Here is a 12486-nt window from a genome sequence, read left to right as displayed (position 1 = left end):
TATGTTTTCCCCTTTATTTTAAACATACCGGTATGGTTCCGTTCTTTCTACTCTATATTCAAATCTATTATCTAAATTTCTTTTACACATTAATGAATTCAATACTATTTTTGTACCAGTTGACTGTAGTTGTAGACTATTGTAAATTTATTATATTTTCTATATTCTGGAAATTTCCTTATGTAAATCCTATTTCATTCTACATTCATAAATGATACCAGACGACGACATTGAAATTATAAGTAAGCAATGTGACTTCGTTCGCATCACATTTTTGAAGTTGAACACATAAACATACTTTTAATATAAAATATTTATGAATTGCATTACTAATTGTAAACACGGCATACAAGAAGACCCTAGCCTAGCTAAGGAACACAACAGATCAATGTTACTACTCGCGGATACGATTGCATATCCACGTTCACTGTACTCGCCAAATTTAACACGTATACAACCAGTCGCCCGTGCCGCTTCGGACCTACCGTCCTACGGCATGATTGGGGACCAGAGGAATAAAAAGCATGCGACTCACCCGATGGTAGAAGGGCTCCGTATAAGACAAGAATCTTGAATCAAGTGGAGCTTTGCCCGTGGACATCTTATTGAGTACTCAGTGATGAATTTGAGATTTGCTGGACGACATTATCCTGAAAATCCTGATGAAAAAAATTATTAGTTACCGCCTCTTTTAACACGTTAATATTCTTTGATTCTTTCTCATTTAATTTATAATTAAAATGATTCAACTTTGTATTAATAACAATTGAAAAGCAAAGATTGGATTCTTATTAATTTAATAGAATTCAGTCATTAAGAAAAAGACCCTACTGGAAATTCATTTTTAAAGACAAAAAGACTAATCATGATTCTTTAATAAGATATTTGACTCTACATATTGAACAACCCATGGGTGATCCCATTGTCAAAGCCATTGCAAGACACATAACATAAGTCTAGCTAACATGATACTTTGACTCAAAAATCTACCCATCGCAAAATGTCTTCTTATACATGATCTCTAATATAATGTGTGTATGCAACACTTTTTTTTAATGCAAAGTATCAAATTTTTCAATCATGCAAAATATGAAATTAGATCAAGCTATTCAATGATATTCTCATTGGATATCATTCTGTATTATCATTGTGTGATTATATTGGTTAATGCAAGGAGGAAGCCTGAGATTGTCACATTCCTCCACTAATGGTTCATTCATCATATATGTATTCAATATATTCTAGCCTACAGAGATTCATATGTACAATGCACTCAAGGATATGCATTGAATAGTAAGAGTATTAATACTGCTTTGTCCAATTATAGAATGTTTATTAATTGTATCAGTAGTAGAAAATGCTATGTATAAGAAGACCCTACCCTAGCTAAGAAATACAATTGATCAATGTTACTACTCAAAGGTATGATAGCAAACCCACGTTCACTGTACTTGCCAAATTTAGCACATATACAACCAGTTGCCCATGCCATGTTGGACTAATTGTCCTATGGTATGATTAGACACTGGAGGAATAAAAAAGGCATGCAAAGACTCACCCGATGATAGAAGGGCCTAGAGTCATTACTGGTGGAACTTCACAGTAGGATGTCTGTTTTAGTGTTTGACTAAAAACAAAAGGACAAGACAAATTTATTATACTCAATATTATTATTATTGATAAATGTTACACGCTACTCATTTAGTTTATAATATTTATGTATTATGTTGCAGCATAATACATAACTATGCTGTAAGCATGTTTGTTTTCTTATTTAATCCACATTCTGTTTTTGTACATATTCAGAAAATCCTTACAAATACCAAAATTGCATTAGTTACGCATACTTTAATACAAAGCATGATAAACTATACAGCTTGTATTAATCAAATTTATATCCGAAACTGTATATAAATGCAAATACAATAATCTCATATGGAAACACACAAGAAATTGTTTATTTTAATACGATTTCACGACCCAGATACAGTAAATCACAAACATTTCCAATTTGAATGTCTCGAAGTATTGTCGTTTAAAGTTGTTAACATACAAAGAAGCCATTTTGAATGCTTCAACTAAATATATGAATTGAAAAAAGTGCTCGAAAAAATTCTCATTTGATCTTAACACAAACCACGAAATCACGATTATTTCACTTACGGTTAGAAACAATATAAAAATAAGTAATGAAGTGTCACTTTGTTGTTATAATAAATGTTATAATAAATGTTACAATAACTTACCAGAATTCACCAATTTCCCGCTGAATTCCGTTTGAAGGGACTCAACGATACTCAGAACGGTAGTGCGTACGTCCAAGCCGAAACTCTGAAACAGAAAATAAACATGCATTTTAAGTAATTACACAACCTTAAGAATAGTTACGTTACAAATGAACAATTATTGAACTTGTGGTGTGTCGCAAAGATTTCAAATTGAGTCATAAATACGTAAACATTATATTAACTGGTACACAGTGAAACCGAAAAGTAAAGCGATACCTACGGTATCGAATTAATTTGGGATTATTTAGTCTATATTGAATAAATATTAAAGGACAGTAACGATAGAGAGCTAATGAAGGTACTAGTAAATAATATATATGAATAAAGATGAAAAATAAATGTCAAACACTCACTTTAGCACGAACAAACAGCTTCTACATCTTATTGCGTCAACTTCTCCGAGACGAATGACACTTCGGTTACACTCGGCCGGTCTCGAGCAGTTCATTCGGCTATCTTCGGGGGATTGCGAGTAGCTGATTGGTCAGGCAGAGCGGTAGCTTCCCGCCTAATCGACTTGGCGGGAAAAACATGTGCACCTCTCCAGTTTAAACGACGAATGTAACACTTGAAAAAACATAGTGCCAAAAATATATATGTATTTCGTCACTTATCCAACAAAATAACTTATTAATTGTCCGTTAATACGTATATACAGAATACTAAATTTATTCAGACTTTACTTCATGGGAAGCATGATCTGAGAAACTAACATATTTCTCGTTCTTGTAAATTAATAGTTACGTTACAAATTAACAATTATTGAACTCGTGGTGTGTCCCAAAGATTACGAATTGGATCAGAAATACGTAAATATTACATTAATTGGTACACAGTGAAACCGAAGACTAAACCGATACTTAGGTATTTTATTAATTGCAGATTATTTAGTCTAAATAGGATAAATATTAAAGGACAGTAACGATAGAGAGCTAATGAAGGCACTAGTAATTAATATACATGAATAAAGATGAAGATTGGATTGAATCTTGTGTGATATGGATTGTTTAAAATTGCACGAAAATTCAGGACAATTGAGTTCTCTGGTAGAAACTTTGTTACATTTCCCATCAGAAACTTACTATTTATTCATTTTTCGGGAACATAGCTTGATATATGTTCTACTTACCTCTACAGCTAATTGAAATATTCCAGCTGTCATCAATTCCAATGTTATTCCAAATTTCAAGGTCTTATATTACTAACTAATCTTTCGTAAAAATCGTATCTTTACGAAATATTCAAAGTTATTTTTGTTTCAAAGTCACTTATGGAAACATCCGCACCCCTCTATGGTTGAAGCTGCGAAATACATTTACATATGTGTCTTGACCGAAGTGTTGTAAAATTGCTGTTTTCCACACCAAGTTTATGGGACCCTCGCCCTGTCCCAAGGTCGTATCAGGTATATAGACCCTTCAAGGAAGTCTTGCAATTAGTGGGCAAAAATATCTCAGTTCAGTCTGCAAACGTCGACTACCTTCCGCAATACCACATCCCCACTCTCTAGACTCTAAAAGGAATCGCGTAGTAGTTGAAAATTTGCAGTCTCTCGTGAGCTGTCGAGGTGGTTGGGTGTGTTTCTCACACCCCTCCCCTCTCTTGTTACTAACTCTTTGTATGTTACAGATGTTCGAGAACTTCGTTATTTATCTTCTTATTTACTGTGTGTTATTTACTGTGATTCTATATTGTGATCTCTATACTATGATTTATTTACTGTGATTTCTATACTGTGATTTTTATACTGTGATTTCTATACTGTGATGTTTATACTGTGATTTCTATACTGTGATTTATTTACTGTGCATATTGTTACTTTATTTACTGTCTATTTACTTGTTTAATGTAATATATTACTCTATCTGTCTAACTGAATTTTACTAACTGAATTCTATGTGTATTGTATAATTAAAAATATTTTTCCAATCAGTTATTCCATCGAAAGAAGACATCGATCAACGTCTACATCCTCAAAGCGTCTACCACTGCGCACTGCGTTAAGTTACTGTAAGTTAAACTTAAATTACAATTACATATTTATTGTTCAAATCATCATTCCATATACATCACATCATAACGATAATTGTTATTATTAATAGTAGTCTCTCGATTAATAGACTTAAATTGTAACCATCCATTGTGTGTACCAAGCTATTAATAATTCATTTTGCTCGTTAATTCTCGATTCGTTGATTCATGTGTGCTTAGGTAGTGCATTTCATGGTGCTTTTATTCATGTATATTAATTACTAGTGCCTTCATTAGCTCTCTATCGTTACTGTCCTTTAATATTTATCCTATTTAGACTAAATAATCTCCAATTAATACAATACCTAAGTATCGGTTTAGCATTAAAAGTATTAAGGAGTGCGGCGGGTACCCTAAGATATTCTAACGTATCCCGAGTAATTATTCAACGACTTAGCTTCATTTTTTCTCGCTGTAGTTTTGTTCGGTCCGGTCACCTTGCGATACAGGCAGGTGAATCGGCCGTCGTGTTTGCGCATTAGTGCAAATTGACTGGATTCCCTAACTGTATTGCCCTCCCGCGTCATACCAACGCTGCACGCTGATCCGTATTACCGTGTCGATTCCATGCGGCAGTCGGAATATCCGGTGTACAGGATCGGTATATTGCGTTTGGATTTTACACCGATGACGCTGCGCGACTCCGATTCCTCCATTTTGTTACAGTGTCACAGTTGCGAAATACCAACGTTTCGTATTCGATCGTGTGCGCCGGGTATGACGTCTGCCTAGTGTGGTGTTCCTGTGGAAGCACGTCGGGCTGAAGGTACATTTATACACCGGGCCCGTAAAACGGTTCGACCCGTGGTTCAAATGTGCCGGATCTTCCCGAACGGAGATGACAACGACGTGCGGCTGGAATCTCTGCAACGGGGGGCTGGGAGAAAGGAAACAGACACGTGAACGCGACAGTCGAGTCCATCCTTTTTCATTCTGAGACAACGATCTCTCTGAATATACGTACTCACCTTCTGAGAGTAGGTACACGTAGTATATATACCCTCCCTTTATCTTTTGAATAAATACTCGGTATATTAGCGTTTCGTACAAGTTGTTTTGTACTAATAGCATTAAGAGTATTAAGATTATATTCAATAGTATGCCAGTATATATTAAGATTAATATGGACTCTACTATTGGAGTATTAACCCTTTCAGATCTGAATTTTCTTTTAAGAGTAACAAAAATATTTGATTACACATTTTAACTCAGTACGCTGTTTAGATAGTTTTTTGAAGAAAAAAAAATTTTGTAAGAAAGTACATCTATACAAATGTGACCACCAGGTCTGAAAGGGTTAAGACAGTAATTCTAAGCTGAAGAACGAAGACAACCGACGAGGGAACTTAGTTTTTTATAGGTTTAGGCTCAAGAAAGAAGTCATCCGCCGAGGGATGTTAATACCGATCGTATTAGATAATTAAGATTTAAGTTATTTATAAGGTTTATTGTGAAAGGTGGATAGATGCAGAACTTGTGATTCCATCTATCTGTCTTGGGCCTCCACTCGCAGCAACCTCCTCGTGGTGAGGCCCGGGCAATCGGTATTATCATCGGTAAAGTATTGTAAACCGAAGATAATATCGAGCTAATGGCTGCCAACTTTAAATCTATCTCATAAAAGCACGTTCAGTGTTACATCGAACTTGGATTATTCTGAGAAACGATATGAGATTGAAAGTTTTGTAAGAATGTCTAGTATTTTGAATGTTTTAATAAACTATTTGAGATAAAGATACATGAAACTGTTGAAGATTACTTTAGATCCCTTCCCTTATTCTGTATATCTTTGGATTAGAATACAATAATTGCTGGAACAATGGACATTTTGACAGGATACTGGTATAAATGGAACTGACAATTTTATAAGTTTCATTTGTTTGAGTTGACTGAAATTCTTAAATATTACATCATTATTATCTTAAAATCTTAACACCATTTATTTACAATAATTTTATTTATTGCGAGAAAGTATATAATGAACTTCAACCCAACTAGAGCTCAATTAACTAAACTTCCACAATATTGCCAGGTCTGCATTTTCTTCATTTTCCCCATGAAGGAAAGCCTTTATCTATTATTTAGTTGGTGATATCTGTCGGATTGTATTTCATTAACTTTGGCGTAATTGTCAAATATTTGACGAGACGTATTTATCACAGATGGTGTTCAGAAAAACATCGTATTCGAAACTTTGACAAAGGGGCAATAAAAATACCACTAGGTACTGTACATCAATGCTTTCCATCCAAAACGAATTGAAATAACAAATTTTCGAAGATCGCCTGGGATATGTACACGGTTGAATTCATTCATTAGTCGTAGAGTACATTGGAATGTAAGTTTTCGAAAAGTGGTCAAACAAAGGCACGAAACACATGGCTCTGACTTTATAACCATCGGAGTGCTGCAAAATGAAATTTCTGAGCTAACCGCAGGTATACGCAAAAAAAAAAAAGGATCGTACTGGCGTGTAATATGGTACTGAATATTCTATTTCGTTAAACTAGAAATTGAAGTGGGGCGAGAAAGACAGCTACCTCCAGCCACCGAACCTCCTATAACAATGCCCCTAAGATAGCCGAATCAACCCATCGCGAGCAGTCAAAGACGGCCCTAAGGGTCATTCGTCTCGCACAAGTTGAAGTGACAAGACGTGAAGTGAATTCGCTCCCATCGAAGTGTACGTTATCTTTAGTTTTCACATTTAATCATTTATACAAACTATTAGTGCCTTCGTTAGTTCATTATCGTTATTTTCGTTTAATATTTATTCAATTTCGAGTAAATTATAGTAAATTAATTCGATATTACGGGACAAAGTGATCGGTTTTCACGACTTTCTTTGTCTACGCTGTAGTATTTACGCATTTCTGATCCTATTTACAATCTTTTACGGCACATCTCGAGTACAATAGTTATTTATTTGTAACGAAACCATTGGTAATTTAATGTAATTGCTTGGTTTAAACGCGTTTATTTTCTGTTGCAGAGCACCGGTTGGAAAGGACGTGCCCCCTGACACCACGGCAGTAGCAACACTCCGGAAAATTGGTGAAACACGGTAATATGTTGTAACAAATAGGTGATCATCTATTATAAATTTTTATTTTATCGTGTTTCTATTATGTCTCGCTGTAAGCATGATCGCGACTTTTTTTATTTATCGTGCAAAGATCGAACGAGAATTCTTTCGGGAAGTATGTACAGTGAATTAAACTGCGCAATTGAAGAATTCAAAATGGCTACCGTGGCCATTAGAAAATTTGAATATTACTTTTAAACATTTAAATTCGAAATATTCGTAATTTCCTGTGTCACGGTCGCGAAATTGTTTTAATATTAATTATTTCACCTGTCTATCTTTATGGAACCATGGTGTTTGCATTTGCATACGGTTGCGGTTGTAAGTTTGATTATATAAATACTGCGTAATTCATCGTGCTCATCGAAGCACGAATAAATAACGAAACTTTGATATTTGTAATGATTTTCTGAATATTTACAAAAATCGGGACGTGATTTAGATACAGAAAATGAACGTGCTTACAGCTCTAACAACAAATGTCTTTAATAGATAAATATTAAATATACACGTATAACGGATTTAATATATTTATATCGAATTGAATAATTATTCTGTAATATTTAATAATGTTTAAACTCATGTGAATTATTGAAAGGCAATATTTTCTCGACAAACACTTGGTAGGATACAGATACTAAAACAGTAGGCAGGCACAAGTGTGCCTTGTATTTCCCATGTACTTTTCTTTCAGAGAATTTTGTGGCCGCGCGCAATGCGGTCGAATAGAGTCAGTGTTCATACCGTACAAGATTTTTTGTTTATGCGGAGCGAACTGGTTCCGTGTAGAATCTCACCGGAGATGTTAGGTTTTCGTGAAATTAGAGTCAGTATTTATTGCGTGTTATCAATTACTGTCAGAGCGTCGGGACACTTTTTGCTTTTTGAGTCGCGAAAGTAGAGTCAGTGCATCACTGAAGAAAATATATTTGCGCAGCTCTGTTTACAGAGGATGTAAGTATCTTTATATTTTATTACTTACACTATTCAATTGAAACAGCTAGAATTTTGAGAGGAGGTTGTAACGATTTCTGTTCGTTTTTTATCAGATTCATCAGGCGCTGTACCAACGACGATTGCAGAGGATGTCCTCGGGCGAAGCTCCACCAGCCAAGACTGTAAGCATCTTTAAATTTTCTTACTTACATGATTCAATCGAAATAGCTAAAATGTTGAGAAAAGATTGTAACGCATTTTGTTCCTTTTTTTTCCAGATTCCTAGAGTCTTAGACGGAGCCCTTCTGTCATCGGGTGAGTCTGCATGCTTTTGTTCCTCCAGTTACCAATCATGTCGTAGGACGATTGGTCCGAAACGACACGGGTGACTGGTTGTATACGTGCTTAATTTGGCGAGTACAGTGAACGCGGATATGCAATCATATCCGCGAGTAGTGACATCGATCTGTTGTATTTCTTAGATAGGCTAGGGTCTTCTTGTACGCCGCGTTTGATATTACTAATACAATTCAGAAATATTTTCTATTGAAAGTATATTTATAAACGTATATTAATTTAATATGAAATATTGATCTTTGGTATTTTGGAGCCAGAAGTCCTATTGTTTAAACAGTTGATATATTTTTATTAATCGAGAACGTGGTACTATGTTATTCAGTTGACTAAAGAATGCAGTAACTTGACGGTAATTGGTAGAATAGTTTCAATGTAATGGTTTCGATATTGTCATTCGGATACAGTCGTCTAGTATCGTTTATGAAAATTTTACTGTCCATTTTCATAATCGATACCAGACGACTGTATCAGAACGACGATAACCAAAAGATTACATTGAAATTATTCTATCAATGTCTTCATCAATCAAAACGATTACATAAAAATTATTCTAGCGTTGTTTACAAGTACGGTCAGTAGATTAAAAAATAATACTGAACTCATTAATGTATGAAATAAATGTCTACGAATACAGAATCAAAATAACGGAAACCACGCCGGTATGTTTAAAGTAGAGGGAAAAACATTGTGTTACCTTCTTAGATGTGCATGTTGTATACAGCAGTTAGCGCAATACCACGAGACACGGCAGCACGTTTCAAAAATTGAAACCAGTGTTTCAGGTTTCATTCGTATTTCCAAATCCCTATAAAGTATCGGTCCATAAAACGAAGACGTGTTAAATTGCATTGTCTGTGTATCGGTATACACACCCTCGTGAAAAAGCGCGTGTTATGGAATAATTTAACACGGGTGCACACGTGTTAAATTATTACACGATCATTGTCGTGGCCGGTTGTTTTGATGCCAATAGCAAAGAATTGCATCCAATGTTACGTACACACGGGTAATATGTATATCGAAACGTGCTGGCGTGTACTCACGACCACTTTAATGGAGTGTGAGCGTTAAATGCAGGGAAGGTACTACTGTGTTTAACCAACATGTATACAGTATTCCTTAAACATATCGGTATGGTAGACGTACATGTATGTACTCAGAAGAATGAAGTATTTGTAAAGTCTGTCCCTCAGAAAGGACAGGGCCGAAGGTGTCCATCTACCACTTGCGAGCAGCATTCTTCCCTTCCGGAGGTACCTCAATTACGGGACTCTGGTTGACTCGTTTGAGTCAATCTGAGGTCGGTAGTCGAGGAAACCCACGAGGGGAGGCTTGTAATTGCTTGTAGCTCGTGGGTGGCATTTGGACACCTCTGGTAGTAGAGTCAATTTTTATGATTGTTAGTATATAAAATTGTAGATAATAATGGTATAGAAATTTGTTAGATAATCAAAATTTGTTTCATCCGTTAGTGTGTTATTAATTATTTTCAACAGTTCATCATTGGTAGAGAAATGAGAAAATTAATGTAATGTAAATTTATTTATTATTTAAATGCAGTGTTAGTAAAATATGCAAACATGCATTGCATATTTAGGTCAGTGATGCTTTATGATTATTCTTATTTGTATTACAGATATAAATGAATATTTGTCTTCATTTATATCTTTAATACAAGTAGGAATATTCCAGAAGCATCACTGACCAATATATAATGCTTGTTTGTATATTTTACTAATGAAACTGTGAAGAATTATATCAAATACATACTACCACGTTACTCGAAGACAGATATAAAAATTAAATAGCGCATTTTGATACACATAGATTGAGCTAGAACGTAACGTTCTAGATAAATATGATATTAGAGACCATGTACAAGAAAGCATTTCGCGACGGGTAGATCTCCGAGTCAAAGTGACGTGTCTGTGATACTTATATTATGATATCTGTCTTACATTGGCTTTGACGATGAGATCGCCCGAGGATTGTTCAATATATCTAGAGTCATGTATCTTACTGCAGAATCTTGCTTAGAGTCTTGACAATTAAATTATACAATATTAACAAATAATTATTAATATAAAGTCGAGTCAGTTTTATTCCAAGAGAATATTAGCCCGTTAGAAGAGAATGAACTATTTAATATGTTTTTTAGCTAGGATTTTCAGGATATTGATTCCGTGTTCGTTGCTCAAACCATTTCACGTGCCCAGGTGCTACTTGATTGGGTGAGAGCAACGGGGAACGATGACTTGATTTCATATAAATAACATGTGTATGCGACTGGCAAAGTTAGCTTACCGTGCACGACGTATTTTCCACTTGTATGTGTGGTTAGGCAGTGGAATTGCGTCGGTTTCCATTTCTATCAATTACCATTTCATCTGTAATTGTACCTTACAACAATTTCTTACAATTTCCGGTATCGTTCGTACATATTCCTTTGCTTTATACAATGTCTATAATAAAATGTCCATGGAATATGTACTGATTTCGAGTCTCTCGTTATCATGCAAGAAATTTAACACGTAATCGATTTAAAGTATACCAAATATACGTACTTATATTACTTAGAGAATTTTTCTATTTTCGCAATGGATGCTAGCCTTTGCCAGTCGATTTCAGGAAAATGGTACGTACCTATGTAGAGTGTGCAAGTTGTATATTACGCTCGGGTGTCGGAGGCGTCCCGGGACGTCCTCCCTAGGTGTTAGGCTAATTTGCACCCGGGCGTATGCTTGAGAACCGTGGAGTGTTGTGTGTTGGTGAGAATCTGTCTTTTGCCATTTCTTTTTAAATATAGGGTTAGGTAGGCAGGTAGCATACTTTCTTGTGTGTGAATGTATGATTAAATTGTAAGTCGGTAGGGGCCGGGGCAGGCTATCACAGTCTCTGATCGGGTAGGCCCCCCATTTCGCGTGATAGTCCTGCTACCGGAATAATTTGTAGCGTCGATTCGAAACTGATCCAGACGGAGCATGCTGTCTGCTTCTGGTTTCGATTTCGATTCTTCAAATTTGTCAAATAGTTTTGTCGCGGTCGCGGTCGGAAGGATAGGAACGTCGAAACGAACGACCTGCTCGATTGCACTCGTGGTACGATCGTACAAGACTCTTGCGAGTTCGGTTGATCGTCCACAACCGAGCAGTTTCAGGATTTCAGATTCGGGCGGACCGCCGAAGAAAAGAAGTGGCCCGACACAAACTGTGTATCGAAGAGGGCAGCACCGAATGGCTCTGCATCTTTGGATGCGGAGTCATCACTACTTTGTCACTGTACTCGCTTGTAGTTGTAGTAGTTAGTATTTTTGGCCAATGTGTCGGCCCAACGACCAGCAATTTTGGGCAAAATCGCGGTTTGAATTAGTGTTGCGGATGAGACTAGATCACGGGTTTCATTAGCCTTGTAAATTGTTAATATTGATATTCCTAATTGCTTGGAGAATAGTGTTGCGAATGTTGAAATCGTGTTTATATTAAAATCATTTTTATATTTTCAGAGTAGTGTTGCGATAATGAATGAGCGCGATTGCTTATACTTGTTATTTGAATGAAAGTCTTGTTCGATTGAAGATCACAACTTTAATTGGTTCATATACATAGTCCTTGTCTTTTGTTGAATTAGTGTTGCGAGATGAATTGATCGGATTTGGCTTAGTGTTGCGATCCATGAAACGCCCAAAACTATGCTGGAACCACTATCAGAACCACAAAGCAGCAGCTTATATTGCTGTAAAGAGTGGTTCACCGCAGCCCAAAATGGTTGCACCGATTTCTTCAACCTAAA

This window comes from Dufourea novaeangliae, unplaced genomic scaffold (assembly GCF_001272555.1).
Source record: "Dufourea novaeangliae isolate 0120121106 unplaced genomic scaffold, ASM127255v1 scaffold11, whole genome shotgun sequence".
NCBI classification, from domain to species: domain Eukaryota; kingdom Metazoa; phylum Arthropoda; class Insecta; order Hymenoptera; family Halictidae; genus Dufourea; species Dufourea novaeangliae.
This window is presented reverse-complemented; position numbering follows the sequence as displayed.